Source organism: Vulpes vulpes, chromosome 15, assembly GCF_048418805.1.
Source record: "Vulpes vulpes isolate BD-2025 chromosome 15, VulVul3, whole genome shotgun sequence".
In the NCBI taxonomy this organism is placed as follows: domain Eukaryota; kingdom Metazoa; phylum Chordata; class Mammalia; order Carnivora; family Canidae; genus Vulpes; species Vulpes vulpes.
The window spans coordinates 111735753-111750653 of NC_132794.1; the positions used below are offsets into that span (position 1 = coordinate 111735753).

General features: G+C 49.3%; 1 protein-coding gene across 7 annotated transcripts in view; it reads right to left on the reverse strand.

Annotated features, from left to right (window-relative positions):
- Nucleotides 1–14901, reverse strand: part of CTBP2 (C-terminal binding protein 2) — a 157158-nt gene that overhangs the window by 93474 nt on the left and 48783 nt on the right. The gene's annotated exons all lie outside the window — the stretch shown is intronic.

Here is a 14901-nt window from a genome sequence, read left to right on the forward strand (position 1 = left end):
GGGAGTTCAAGGCCTCCCCGGGCTCAGTCCTCGAGGCTCAAGCATAATGCAACCACATGCTGGAGTAAACATCCACCCTTTAAGGAAGTGACCTCAAACAGGGGACACACAAACACCCCCACCCCCCAGCCCAAGGTACAATTCATAATGTCTGGACACATTTTTGGTTGTCACGTGGGGGCAGGGAGGGTGGGTGCACAGAAGCCAGGGCTAGGGAGAAAGATCCTCCGATGCACAGGACAGCCTCACAACATGGAATGATCTGCTCTAAAAGATCAATGGTGCCAGGCTGAGGAACTCCCTTTTAGGGAATCCTAAACCAAAGCCACAGAGATTCAAAGGACTAAGGATGCTAAGAAATAAGCTGGGGTCGAGTACACACAAGTTCATCTGTCACCAACATGGGACAGAAGAGACTTCAGTGAGGTGGAAGGGACTGTTGGAGGCAAGACAATGGAGTCAACTAAGTGCATCAAGTGAGCAGAGATGATGGAGAGTGAGCCCTGCCACCCCACAGACGAGACCTCGGTATGCCCAGCAGTTGGGGCCAGGAGACCATCTGACCCAGTGCCCAGCCCACAGCCCAGTGCTGCTGCCACAGAAACGGAGACTCCCAGAGATCATCTGGCGACCTGAGGAGGGGAGCAGCCTGGGTGGGCGTTTAGAAGAGGCGGGGGTCCTCACATTTCCCAGCCGTGCCACCCACGGCTCTGTACCAGCTGCACACCTACCAACAAGATCTCAGAGTAAGTACCAAATCGCTCCGTGTAAGAAGGTCCCTAAGTGACACAGGCAGAGAGGGATGGACGGTCCCGGAAAGCCAAGTTCCACGGACAAGACCCTAAAACCAGTAACTGGCATCCAATGTCCCAACCCTCAAGACGTAGTGTTGGCTGAGCCTAATGGTCACTAACCAGGTGGGGGGAGCAGGGATCTCTGCATCCCCCAGGAAGTTAAAGGTCAGTCTGGTCAGGTCCCTCAGGTCTTCATGGAGTCTTTTCCTGGAAGCCCTTGGAACAGCCACCCAGAGGTGAACCAGGGGAACAAACAAAGGAGGTGGGTCACTTCTTTCCTTCCCCTGTAAATACTTGTGACTTTGTTCTTGGTCCCCAATGTAAAAACAAACAAAAACACCAAACCACGGTTATCATAACAACAAACTCAGGAATAAATAAGAACATCTGAACATTCCTTAATTACACAGCACCACTATTAGTTAACTTTTCATTACCACAGTTGATATTTCCTGCCCTTTCTTTTTTTTCTTCTGAGAGTAGAGAGAGAAAAACACTGAACACAGATTTGAATCTGCACTATGGGTTTAAAAAAAAAAAAAAAAAGCCCAAAGTTAGAAAAGTGGAAAAGCAAACAAAAATGAAAAGTTATATATATATATAGTAATGATAAAATTTCCTGTATGATTGGAGACCAAAGACTTAGGAAGCCAATAGTGACTGATCAATACCGCTGACTTCCTTCCCAGCTCAAAAGCAGGAACAGATCCACACACCCAAACTTGTAAGCCAAATAAAGAGCAAAGGGAAAAAAAAATTATTAGCCACTAGATTAGGCCATTAGATTAAGGCACGTGGTTGTTTACAGAGCTCACTGTAGAGAGACCCCTCTGCTAGTTCAAGTTATCACAGCTCTGCCTGACAAATCCTCTCATCTGAGACAATCATATACATTAAGGTTTAAAAAAAAGAAAGGAAGCTAACCCAGGTAAGAAATACAAAAGTCTATGTAGCATGAAATATCTCCAAGAGACTTGTTTAGTGAAATTAACTAGTGGTTTAATAGGGGGGAAAGCCTGATATACAAGAGTGCCCCAATTTCTTCAGAGAAATTAACATTTCAATCCTGTTTTTATCTAGAAGTCATTAAACTGTGCAACATGAATTATAGGAACCACAGCAGCGAATTAACTCTATTCATCAACTAAGTCCAAACACTTTAGAGTGCATCTGTAATGAAAAAATAGCTCTACATTTCTGCCTCTTCTCATTAAAGTAAACCAGTTTTCTCTCTCTCAGTATATAAAACTGTCTTCTCTTCATATAATTTATATTACCATAAGCCGGCTCACATTCTAAACTATTACACGCCTCCAATTAATTTTTGCAGCTTTTGCCTGAAAATTTAATGAGATAGTAGTGTGTGAACCTGCTGACTCTAGATTATGTGTGTGCTCCCAATATTAATGTTGGCATAATAAAATAATCTGATCCATACTTGATGAGAGCGTCCCCCATTGCCACCATGGTAAAGGTAACGCGTAAACCGTGGCCACTCGTTTTCCTCTTTTAAATCCAATTACAAAATTTACTAGTCTCAAATTAAACTGCCCCCACTCATCAACCTGGGGGAAATGAGAAGGCGGCAGTGCCGTACAATTATTCCCCTCCGCTCCATTTCTATAAACGTTTCAGCCAACAGTGAGGACGGACGGCTGTTTGTCTAAGGCCTCAGCTCTCGGCCATGGAGGCTAAGAAGAGGCTGCATGTGTCAAAGCCCATCCCGAGAGGCAGCAAGGGTGAGCAACCAGGGGAGGACAGGGGTCCAAGGAATCCCTGGCCTGATGGTCCAGCTGCAGGTGTCCCCTGGGGGCACACATGCCACAAGTGGGGTCCACATCCCTATGTGTGTATGCATGTAGACATACGTGCAGGTGAGTATTCATGTTCAGCCAGACGGAATAGGTCAGACATGCGGACAACTCTCGGAGGGATTCAAGAGTTGGTCCTTTGTAGGGATTATCTTTTGCCCAAGGGTCCAGGTGCAAACAAAAGGGAAGAGAGGCCAAAAATGACAGCGCAGTGGCAACAGTCAAGGATCACCATCCGAAGGACCCACCATGCAGGTGCCTTCAACTGCAGTGAGATGGTCTCAGCCATCATCACTGGACCGGTGGGAAGCAGGTGGTGTTGTTCAGCCACCGAAGCTTGGGCAAAGCCTGAGCCTTACCCATGCAGGTAAGGGAGCTTCCACACGCCACCATTAGGGGCGGAGACAGGAGAATACACAGGACACCTGGATAGGCTTGGCTCGCAACACATCACTTAGTTGGCATCTTTGTGTTTAACAGCTCGTAGTTAAGCTGGGGAGTGAGTGGGGCAGGAGGAAGGGCTACAAGAGTCTCCGGTCCAGCCTCTTCCCTGCCTCGGCCCACATCCCAGCAGCACCTCCACAGCTCTGGTGAGCCACCTCGTGGTCTGCTTCTGCTGAAGGGAGACACAGGCAGACAGACAGACATGCTGGGGTCTGAGCCGCCCCGCCACACTGGTCTAGCCTGGGGTCCCAGCTACTGCCAAGTCCAAGGGGCTTGTCCTTGTCTGGGGCCAATCCCCTCGGTAGGCTTAGTCTGTCGGGGATCAGAGCACCAAATCCCACACACAAAAGTCAATGTGCTCACCGGCCTGTGAGCGTTTAGCCCGATGGGGAGACCCCTTCTTAGAGATGGTTTGTCTGTAAACCTGGGGGTGTACAGAGATTGTAGAACGGCTATCAAATCAACAGCAAATCAGGAACATCCAAAGTCGAACCTTTTTATACCCAATGTCTGAACAGTCTGGGAAGACACTGATGGTACAGAACAGGCCAGGTGTGCAGAGCAGTCCTGGACTCGGGGTTCAAATCCCACATCTGCTCCTGCCAAGTCCCAAAAGAAGTCAATTAGCCTCCGTTATCCATTAAAATCCTGCGAATAAATAAGGATATCTCGGCCCCTGCAGCCCTCGTAGGACCAGCCACATACTTGGGGACCATGTGCTTGAGAGTGATGGGCATGCTCAGGATGCCACTCACACGACTTCCTTTTCAGTTGTCACCAGTGCTGGGCCATTCTGGCCCCCAAATAAAGTCACTTTGAGCTCTGCCTTCCAAGGCAAGGGAAAGCCGGCACTTATAAGCCTGAAGTCCCAGGACTTGGGCTCACTGGAGAAACCATCTCCTCGGGATCCCTGGGTGGCGCAGCGGTTTGGCGCCTGCCTTTGGCCCAGGGCGCGATCCTGGAGACTCGGGATCGAATCCCACATCGGGCTCCCGGTGCATGGAGCCTGCTTCTCCCTCTGCCTATGTCTCTGCCTCTCTCTCTCTCTCTCACTGTGTGCCTATCATAAATAAATAAAATTTAAAAAAAAAAAAAAAAAAAGAAAGAAAGAAACCATCTCCTCCTCCTACAGGCAGCGTGGAAAGGCACAGCTTCTCACTCTCCAACAGGGAAAGACAGCACTTCCTGGCTCTGCAAACTATCAACAGGTGTGTTTATATATATAAAGGCTCCTGAATTACCAAAACCACTGCCCAAGGAGAAGCAAAACTAAGGACAGAAGTGGGTTCTGAGGACTCCTCGGGCCCAAAGTCACTTGCTCTGAATTGCTCCCTCTAGCCGGTCTGGTCTAGGACAGAGGTATGTGAGTGATGGGGGCCCCGAGATCAAGGCCAACCATTCTGGATTCTTCCCAGGACTAATACCAACACATTCCAGCCAGAGGCACCCTCAAAATAGGATTCTACAAAGGCTCAGGCCTAGTTCCAAAGCACGGAGAAAAGCCCCCCAAATTCCACACCGCGAAGCCCTGGAGAAGACACAGTATGTCTCTCAGCAAGGTCACATACAGACCGTGAAAACCTTCTCCAATGTTGAAGAACGGAAGCTATTAACTATGTTACTGGCAAGCACAGATGTTGTCTATATCTAAAAATTCCCAAATAGATCAATTAGCATATTATAAAGAATTTACTTTCATTTTCCCTTGGCAGATCATAAAAGCCCAAACACAACTCTCAGTTTGAAACTGACAAGTGCATATAGCAGAAGATGCTCTATTAAATGCAGACAACAGGAAAAGTAAATGGTATTTATAATGATTAGCCACCTAATTAATTCTAAGAGTAGAATGTCAAAAGCTATAAATCCATTTCTTTGGTACCCGAAGCTCGACATCAAACAAGTCACTTCTGTGCTGAGAAGGGCAGCCCTAACATCTTCCCGACATTCACATCCAGCAATAGGCTGTCCCGCGGGTTTTCCAGGGAAGGTACTCGATTCTAGGTGAAAAAGCAACAGAAATAAATACACTTCCGTGCACGCACGCGCACACACACCCACAGAAGCAGCAGCAGTAGATTCTGCGATGAAAACCGCTTCAATGCTACCAACACAGGTAAGTATTAACAGACCCTCCTGTGGCCACTCGCTCAGCTCAGAAGGAGAAATTCCCAGGCTCCTGCCCCCTGTCAAGCAACCTGGGGGGGCCTTTGTGGTTTCTTCCACTTGGCCAGGGAAGGTGTAAGCTGCAGAGTGTTCTCAGACAGACCAAAGTGTAACAACAGGATCATCCTCTGAAACTCGGTGCCTTTTCCTTACTTGTACGTTCAGAAACTACCTTCTGGGGGAGAAGAGGGTGTGAGAGAAAAGCACAGCAGAGTAAAAGCAAGAATAATACAGAACCAAAATTGATAATAGATGCAGAGTTGTCCTTCTTCCCATACTTTCTGAATTTTCTTCCTAGATTGCAAATCAAAATCTGCATTTAAATAGAATATTTTTAATGTAGAAAAGAGGAAGCCCTAGGGTACAGAGGTATTGCGTTCAATATCTATGGGCACAACATTGCATTTCAAATGAGATGCGGCATTTTGAAATTTACTGAATATATTACATATTCCAAATTGTCTTGTTATTACCACTATTTTTACTCAATTCTCCTATCCTAATAGGTGTGTTTCTTTTATGACCAGGACCGTTAATAAAAGTAATGTGATATTACATCATGCTATCAATTGAATCTTGAGAAAAGATTACAACGATCCAAGGATCTCATAAGCCCCTGGCTCTGATAATTCCAGCCATTATTCAGTGTGAAATTCAAACAGTCTGAATTCATTAACATTGGTTGCTACAAATCTGCATTTTCAGACTTTGCCATAAAACGCAGGAGTCCAAACCTGGTGACCTGAATCGAACAGCCTTTCGTGGGAAGAGGCCGTCATGCTCATGGGCCATTCCCAGCAACGCTCTGGGTGCCGGCCCTCTCCACGACTGACCCACCGCCGCTGGCTTCACACTCCATGTTCGGTCACGCTTGACGTACAGGCAAATCGCAGAGACCTTGGGCCACTGACAGGAGAGTGATGACCCGTTCCCAGTGATAAACCACATTACTAAATGGGTCTCCAGGTTGCTGGTCACATCTGGGCACAGAACCTGGACTCCAACACCTCTCTCTCCCTGTGGCTCAGATCGGCTCACCCTCGCAAAAAAAAGAACTCAAACCCAACGTGCATATGTGGGAAAGACTTCAGGGAACCCTACACCCTTCAGCCCTTGAAGAGGAAACGTCACCGCGAGGCTGACTGGATGGGGAGGCACGCCTTACTTCCAAAGTCCCAGGAGGCAACGACGACAGAAAAGTCACATGCGAGAGGTCTAGTGTTCTAGCCACCTTTCATCTAAATGTCCAAGTAACCTAGACCACGAGTATGTGTTCTCTGGCCATGGGGAAGTCCCCAGAGCCACCCCTCAAGCCATAGCATGGCTAGCTCATTTCCTAAGCTGCAAGTAATGAGGAGGATATAGGATCAGTCATCCCCATGAAGCCCTTACCGTGGACCAGGTACCTGGCTAAGCCCTCCTCAGTGAGAGTTTCCCTGAACGCCCAAACTCTTGAGATTAAGCGCCACTATTCACCCCCATTTGACAGAGGGGGAAGCCTGGGGCACTCTGCACAGGAGGCTCCTGTCTGCCCAAAGTCAAGGCCATCAGGTGGCCCTGTAAGCACTTCCTGGCCCTGCCCACAGGACCCTCCCACCCCTGCCCCCACCATCCATCACCAGGGCCCTGGCCAAGTCTTTGCCTCTGTAACTGGACTCTTTCTTTACCTTCCCCGTACAAACATGCGGAAGAGGTGCCAAAGCCATCAGGCTGCTGGAGGGAGCGGCTGCTACGATGGAGCTCCATGCTAAAGAGCTGGGTTGCTTCCTGGCCAAGTCGAACACTGCATCAATCTGCTCTGTTTAAACACACAGGCAGAAGGCTTTCCGGCCTTAAACAGGCCTCTGCGGTGCTGCCACTTAAGCCCGTGGGAGATCAGAGTACAAATCAATATGAATCCTCCTTCCTAGAGGAAGTTGCAATCCTACGTCGCGGTTTAGAGGTCATCTTCTGCTGTAATTAGGAAGTAGCAGGGAGTTTTGACCGAATTATGAAAAGCCAGGACTCTCGAAGGTTTTCAACAACTGTGGGGCCAGGGGTGTCAGTTCCACATGCAGGAAGATACTGGCTTGCAAATCTCCAAAGGAGGCAAAGCAGGCGGCCACCATGCTGGGTCCGTGGAGAAATTTGATACCCAGGCCATCTGTCCTTCGGTCCCAAGGGACTCGGGGCCACCAAGCTCTGGGAGACAGTTGGGCCTTCTTGCTGTCCTGAGTCCCCTGCTCAGACGTGGTCATGGAAGCTGGACCTGCAAGTCCTCTTGCCAATGAGGCTACTGCAAGCACAGCACCCCAGAGGACAGGAGGGTGCAGCTGGATCCGCAAGCCACACTGAATTCAGACTCCCCACCCTACCTTCATGTAGGGGAGGGCAAGGCATGCCTTTGCCTTCCTGCCTCAGAGAGCTTGGGAACATGGCTCTGTTATCTCAGGAACACATATACCTCCCCCTGGACAGGTAGCGTACCGTGCTGGTTGGCCTTCTGTCTGCAGAAAACACTCCCAAGCTAACCCTGCCTTCCAGATAGATGCTGGGATGGGTTTTGCTGCGTAGGCCCAGCCATTCCACACCCCTGACTCCATCGCAGCCTGGGATCCACTCGTTCAATAAACAGTCCTGCTGAATCTGTTACATGTGGACCGTGTATGGAGAAATAAAGGTGACAGGGGCAGGGCACAAGGCTTCTACCTCAGGAAGCTTGCGGTCATCAACTCTGGAAGGTTCCACGTAATTAGAGCACTGCTCCTTAACCTTTATGATCTCCTTTCACCTGATAAGAGTCTGAAGGCTTGGCATCATCAGAGATTAAAATCCCAGGGAAAATCTGCACTCACAATGACTAAAGGGCTCACAGCAGATAACAGGTCACCTCCTGCACTCAGGGAACCCAGATAACAGGTCACCTCCTGCACTCAGGGAACCCACGCAAGGACCCAGCAAAGCCAGTCCCAGCAAGCGATCCTACTAAGAGGCGCACAGGAGGCCAAGGGGTGAAGGGCAGCGTGACTGGGTCTAGACCTCCCAGAACACAGAGCCTCCCAGTCCTGAGTTCCCGGGCAGTGGAAACAGACACGAATGTTCAGTCCACAGAGGCTGCCAGCACTGGAGGGGCAGTCCCGTGACCCTCAACTGCCATGCCCTCGTCCCAAGCTGCCCCGGGAAGAGAGAGCCAAAGCAGCAGCCCTCTGAATGGCCTCACCCCGCGCCCCATGGAAACCGATAGCCCGCGCTGCCCTGCTCCGGCTGAATTTTTCAAGGAGTTGCAGGTTACACCCTGTCCAGGCCAACAAAGGTTTCCTTTGAGTTAAACAATGTATAGCTGAACCGGAAGAGGGGAGGTGATCACAGAAAACGTGTTGGGTTACAAGGCACAGGAACCAGATAGCTTTACCACCAAGACTCCTTTTCTGCAAATCTCCCCCATGAAGAGGGAGCACGACACAGTCCGAGAAATCCAGGCCCACTCCACACGGAGCAATTAGAAGCTCACGCGGGGACACCCGATCCTGTCCGCGTGGAGAAAAGATCGGGATCCTTTGTGGGAGCCACTGTCGTGAGTGCACATTTATGAAGAAGTGGAAATTAAACACGGCGATCAGATGCTCAGAGCTGCTCCTCATGCACGGTTTGGGTGGTTACCCCCGCACACTAACTTTTCCCCCCTAACGTTCTATCTTTTGGCCATATAGGATTAATTTTAACAGCCCTCTCCAACTCACCCCACAGGCTGGTGGCAGTTCTTTTAAATAGTATACTGCTGAGAAATTGATTTGTTTGCTCCCCATGCCTCAAGAACCCACATAATAAAATATGTATAAATGTCACTGGTCAGGCTGCTTCTGAGAAGTCTAGGAAAGTGCTCATTTCAGCCCCCCTGCACAGGACCCCACTCATGGTACACATCCTCATGTATAACCATGGCCCCTACCCAAAAACCAACGAATTACATAGCATTTTCTTTCAAAATCTCCTATTTATCCTTAACTGGTGCAACTCTAGGGACATGATCTTAATTGCTATGCAGAAAAAAATGAATTGCAAATGCACTCAAGTGAACCAAGACTTTATTTTTAATAGCACAGGACCAGGTAGGAGTGGCCAAGTTGCCAAAAGGAGATGAGGGGGCGGTGGGCATGGCTTTGATTGGATGGATTGATGGATGGAGGGATGGACCAATCAATCTAGCAAAGGTAGTCTGCTGGGAGCTAGCTAGGAAGCCCAGGCAATAGGCCCAAGGAGAACTGGATTCTCCAGCCATTACCCAAAACCTCACTTCAGAAAATGCTTAAATCAGGATCCAGAAACTGGATTATGACAGACTCTGAAAATACTAGGGCTCTTTCGGTGTCACACGGGCTGTATGTGGAGTGTTTCATTAGCATCTGTAGCAGGGGGAGCGGAGGCTAAATTTAAAGTCACACCAGATCACACTTGAACCTGGGGCTGACAGCGTGTGTCCCTCCATAAAATCCTTGTTGGGGGCACGGCAGGAACTAGTTACAATTCAGACCACATTAAATAAAGGTACTGGTCTAATGCATTCTAGAAGTCGTAGTAACGGTGGCAACACACAAGCCCTACACAAAAATTCAAAAAAAAAAAACACCTTTCCCTCTGCTGTTAATCACCCTCACAATGCCGGATGAGAGGTGCCAACATTTTTATAGAAGACAGTTCACTTTCCTGTCCACTCACACAGCAAAATACACAACCCTTATGAAACTTAGCGTCAACATAAAGTATCATCTCCTCGGACCAGCAGGGCTCTAACCCTGCAGGCCATCACCTCCTTCAGCTCCTCCCTATAATCTCCAAACACTCCCCAAGCCTCGGGGAAACATCATGGATCTGTCTGCTGCCAATCGCCTCTGGATGTCCCGGAACATGGGCTACTGTTCCCCGCCGTCCACTGGGAGAGACCAGGGGTAGGAGAGCCTCTGTCTGGGGCTTGTCTGGACATCCAAACAGCTGGTCGCACAGGGGCTTGCTCTGCGCACACGAGCCCTGCACCGTGGCCACGCTCAGCCCCCACTCCATGTGGACCATGTGCCGGGGAGGGACAGGCTGGTCACGTGCTAGAGAAGAGGAACGTATCTGAGATCAGGGGCCCCAGGAGTTGTCACCAACGACAATGGGGTCCTGCGATGCTGCTGGCAAAGCACATCACACTACTGCAGCGTTTCAGGGGGACACAGGGAAGCCAGAGCTTGGGCCACATGGTTAGGGTCTCCAGCCCTATCCTCTCACAGGTCCCATGTGCTGGCAAAGAGATCGGACCATCAAGTTCCTCACTTTAATACAACAGAGATCTTGGAAAGGCAGGTGGGCCACACATCCATGTTTCCCAGCACGACACGTAGATGGGGTTCCGTGGGGTCACAACTCCTGCCCCAGCAGGGGAGAGGGTCACAGGGAACCATCACTCCCCAGCTGGGCCCCCCCAGCGGGAGCACAATTCAGCAGAGGCCTACCCTGGCCGGGAACCCCGGGAAGTACAGACAAGCTTGCTTACTCTGAACACACGATGACAGAGAGAAAATTAAGACCCTGTGTTTCGTTCCGCGCCTCCCTGGCTTGGCCAACTGGCTGTGATTGGAACCAGCAGTCCTGAGGAGTGGGAGGTGGGCAGCAGTACCGACAGCTGGAAACAAATCCACCAGGACGAGCAGGAGGCTGGAGGCTTGACCCGTGTGGGGCAGACAAGGAGAAACTCTTGAGAACAGAAACCGATCTCTGGCTTCTACGCAGAAGCCACACTAGGATTTTGAGGTTCTCGGGAGGAAAGAACAGGCCCGGATGGATCAACAGCTCCCAGAGAACGGCTCCCGAGTGAGCTTAGATCTGCGGCTCAGGAAATAAAATCCAAACAAGACCCAAGAACCCAGAGCCCAGCTGGGGCCCTCCTCCCTTCTCCACAGAGCTGGCTGGAGCTCCAGCAGCATCTTCCCACCCCCCAGCCCAGCCTCCTGGCTGTTTCTCATCTAGAGAGAGTTCCCCTGCAGATAGAAGGCCCTGCGAAGCCTTCTCTGATTTGTGGTTTCCGATGTTGGCAGTTTTGCCTCTGGCCGAAAAACTGGAGGAGGATCACACGTCCCCAGTGCAGGCTGAGAGCTCAGGAGGACCCTGGAGGCCACAGTGCCAGGACCAACACGGCCACCCCACAGTGTAGCTGCTGGTTTTATAGAGTAGGGCAATACTTACCCTTCTGTTTTTCAGGAAGGAAATCGGTCTTGGCAGAAACAGGGCAGAGGCCCCAAAGACCAGGCAAAGGGCTTCACGGAACCCTGCTGGCCCACTGAAGCCACACCGCAGATGGCCAGCACAGCCCGGTGCCCACGGCAGGCTTGGGTGAGGCTCTCCCCACCCGCCAGGCACATCCGTCACCGGTCCCCTGGAGACCTCAGCTTGCCGCCTTCCAGGGGGTGGGGGGAGCTTATGAAAAGGGTTGAGCTTTCACATCATTATTATTACGCTCTGTCAAAATAACACCGTGCACAAGCTTCTCTGGGTGCAAGCAGCTGGATACGTTGCCACGTCTTTGCCAAACCACAGCCACCGCTACCCAGCCATCATCTTACAGAATAAAGGCAACGAGCTTTGATTTGCATTTCCACTTATTTGTAGACATTCAACAGAAAGGACGCTTATTCTTCCCTAACCACCTTTGTTGCAATCGCGAGGTAACTGGGCGCTGCTGCAAATGGTGACGCTTAATAACAAAACGGCACCAGAGCAACAATGATCCATCTGAACCGACGGAGAACAAACGGTCCGGTTCTAGGAGAAATCGGCAAACCAGAGGGCACTCCGCGTTGTCATTTTAACAAATAACAACACACAGACGAAGAGCAAAACCACAACAAAAATGCAAGATATAAAAACTTCACATGCCATTATTCACTCATAATGACAAAATGAGACTCTCTGCAGGAAGAAAACTGAAAGGTTTCATTTGAAATTTATTTTTAAAAGGTCATAAACCAAAATAATGAAGTCTAGAATTAAGAAGCACATAATGCTCTTAAGTGAGGACGCACTCAAAAATATGAAGGTCAAAAAGGACGTACAAATGGTTCTAGAGCCTCAGAGGTTTGCCATCCTGAGGCTGTGGCTTTTCATGAGATTTTGTGCAAAACATCTAACTTCCTTCTCCTCTGCCCACATTAAACAAGATCTGTCTAGACCAGAGACCTCAGCAGGTGAGTTACCGGGTTGAAACCAACACGTGGTCTTTCCTCAGGCTGCAAGGCAAGCTGTCCCTCTTATGTTGCTATGCATAGACCACAGGTGGGGCTGACTGGGGAGGTGCCCCCCCCAAAAAAAAAGAAAAAAAAAAAAGGCGGGGGGGGGGGTGGTTTACAATCTACTGGGCATAGTGACAAGCCATAGAGAAGAGTTCCAAGAGTGAACACATGCCCCTAGGGACGTGTGGGACTCCACCCTGTACTTGTGAGGGTGGTTGGGGCAAAGGTAAACTCCACTGCCAGATACTCGGGGCTGGGGGCACCAGGCCAACTGGGCTTGGTTCTAGACACGGAGAGCATCCTCCCGGCACAACAGCCATGCTCCAACCATGGTCAACTTCAGTGTGCTACCAAACATCTCGAGCTCCTCCAAGATGTTATCAAAATGCATTTCCCCAAATTATGCCCCAAACACAGAAGTGGGAACGAGCTGATATATCAGGCTAATGTCTGAGCACGCTCAGTTCTCAGGAAAAATGGGTTATCAGGAACCGTGTTGCAATCACATTCTGATACAGATGCAATGCTAACCGTTCTTCTCTTGGAGGTCAAGACCATCAACAAACAGGAGCCTGCCATGGTTCAACTATCAGGCGAAGTCAAATGAAAATGCTGTTACTCAACAACATTTTTGATATTTTTTAAAGTCCATTTCATCTTTTACAATGAATTCCCACATTTTTATCTTTAGAGGAAATGGTTTTCCAACCCTATGGTGTCTACAAAACGTACTAGGTGTTATGCTCAAGTTTTGGCTATCTAATGGAGATGTTGCCCCACCCTCACCCCCCTGCTCTGCTCCCCCAGCCAACAGGTAAGGGTCAAGCACCTTGCAGTGAAGCACCTGGCACAAGGCACTGCCAATGGTTGGATATGGAACTGGACACCTGTGCAAGTCCAATGGATTTGCATCACTATTACCATAACCCCAAAACCACCTTTGGCCCCAGCCCCCAATACTGAAACCAACACCCCAGGAACCCCAGGCCCACAAAGATTTTGTAACATCATCTCTGCCTGAGAATCCAGCAGACAGGATCTTAAAAGTTTCTCTTAGAAGAATGGGTGAAAGAAAGGAATTAACATTGGCCCCAAAGGCAAAACTCAGTGTCTACAGTTCTCTGAGAGTGGCTATCATGACTTAATAATAAATACACTCATTTCCCCCAAAGAATGTTCGGTATTTCTAGTCTCTCGTCCTCCCCGATGCTGAGATTCTTGGAATTGTTCCAAGACTATGGAGTCTCCTCTGATAAGCAGTCCTCTGAACTATATACTCTACTATGGCCTTTGGTCGGGCAAGCCCTCTTGGGTCACTCTCGGGAGTGGCTTCCAGACGTCCACACCAAGTTTAGTCATAAAAGACAGGGGGATCTTGGGGATCATCGGAGTCCAACTACTGAATTCACACCTACGACCTCCAAATGCCTGGAAGAGGTAACCGCTGGCAAGCAGGCCCAGGTCCCAGGTCGGCTCACATCAGGATCTCCTCCTGACTCTATCCCATAGGCGGATGGGGAAACACACAGGGAGACCCTTCCCTGGGCCACAACCCTCCCTGCTAGTTAGGTTCAGGCTGTGGTTGTGTTCAACCTCCCACCCACTGGTGCTTATAGAGGAATACTGCCCTGGAGGTCTCTAACAGAGCCCAGCTCCGAGGAAGCTGGGCCAAGCCCACAGGGGTACACCTGCCCATTCCCCGAACCAGAGGCTTGATGCTATCCCTAACACTTCGGGCAACACGCCCAGGGGTTTGACAGAAAGGACACTGAGAAAATTTGCTCTCACACTCTTTTTCTTGCTTTTAAATGACGCTGTTAGCTCAAGGAGAAAACATTTTTTTCCAGCAAGAGAAACATCAATCACTTCTGAGAAGTTGCCATTTTGAGACTTTGAGTAAGATGCAGGTTTTGTGAAAAATGGCAAGTGGCGTGTTGTGACTAGACCCTGGACCTCCAAACCTTGCTCTGGGTAAAGGATTGAACTACCATCGATCGAGATTTTCTCAGCCACACTCCGGAGCGAGCACAGGCAAAATTGAATGCTCTCTTCTGCACACCCCCACACCCCCAGTCAACTGCACCAGAAAAAAATCATTTCATGTTCAAGACATTCTAGAGGTTGGTAACTCTAAAAATCTAAGCTCATTAGAGCTATGCCTTCATCAGCAAACTGCTTTCTTTCTAAAGACATCCATCTACCTTTTTACTCACGCGTCTTTGGGGTGGCATGAGACTATTTCCCTAATTCATTTTTATTCTTTGTAATTAATACGTCGAGAAGTCCTAACACGACTTCCATTCTGCCTTGAGTTTCCTAGTAGTATAATTTCCGTTGACTTATCTCTGTAGCAGCAGCGACAGCAGAAACAATCACTTTACACTGAACTATATTGCTTCAGAGTTAATTACATGTATTTTGCTTTTGATAAATGAAAATACC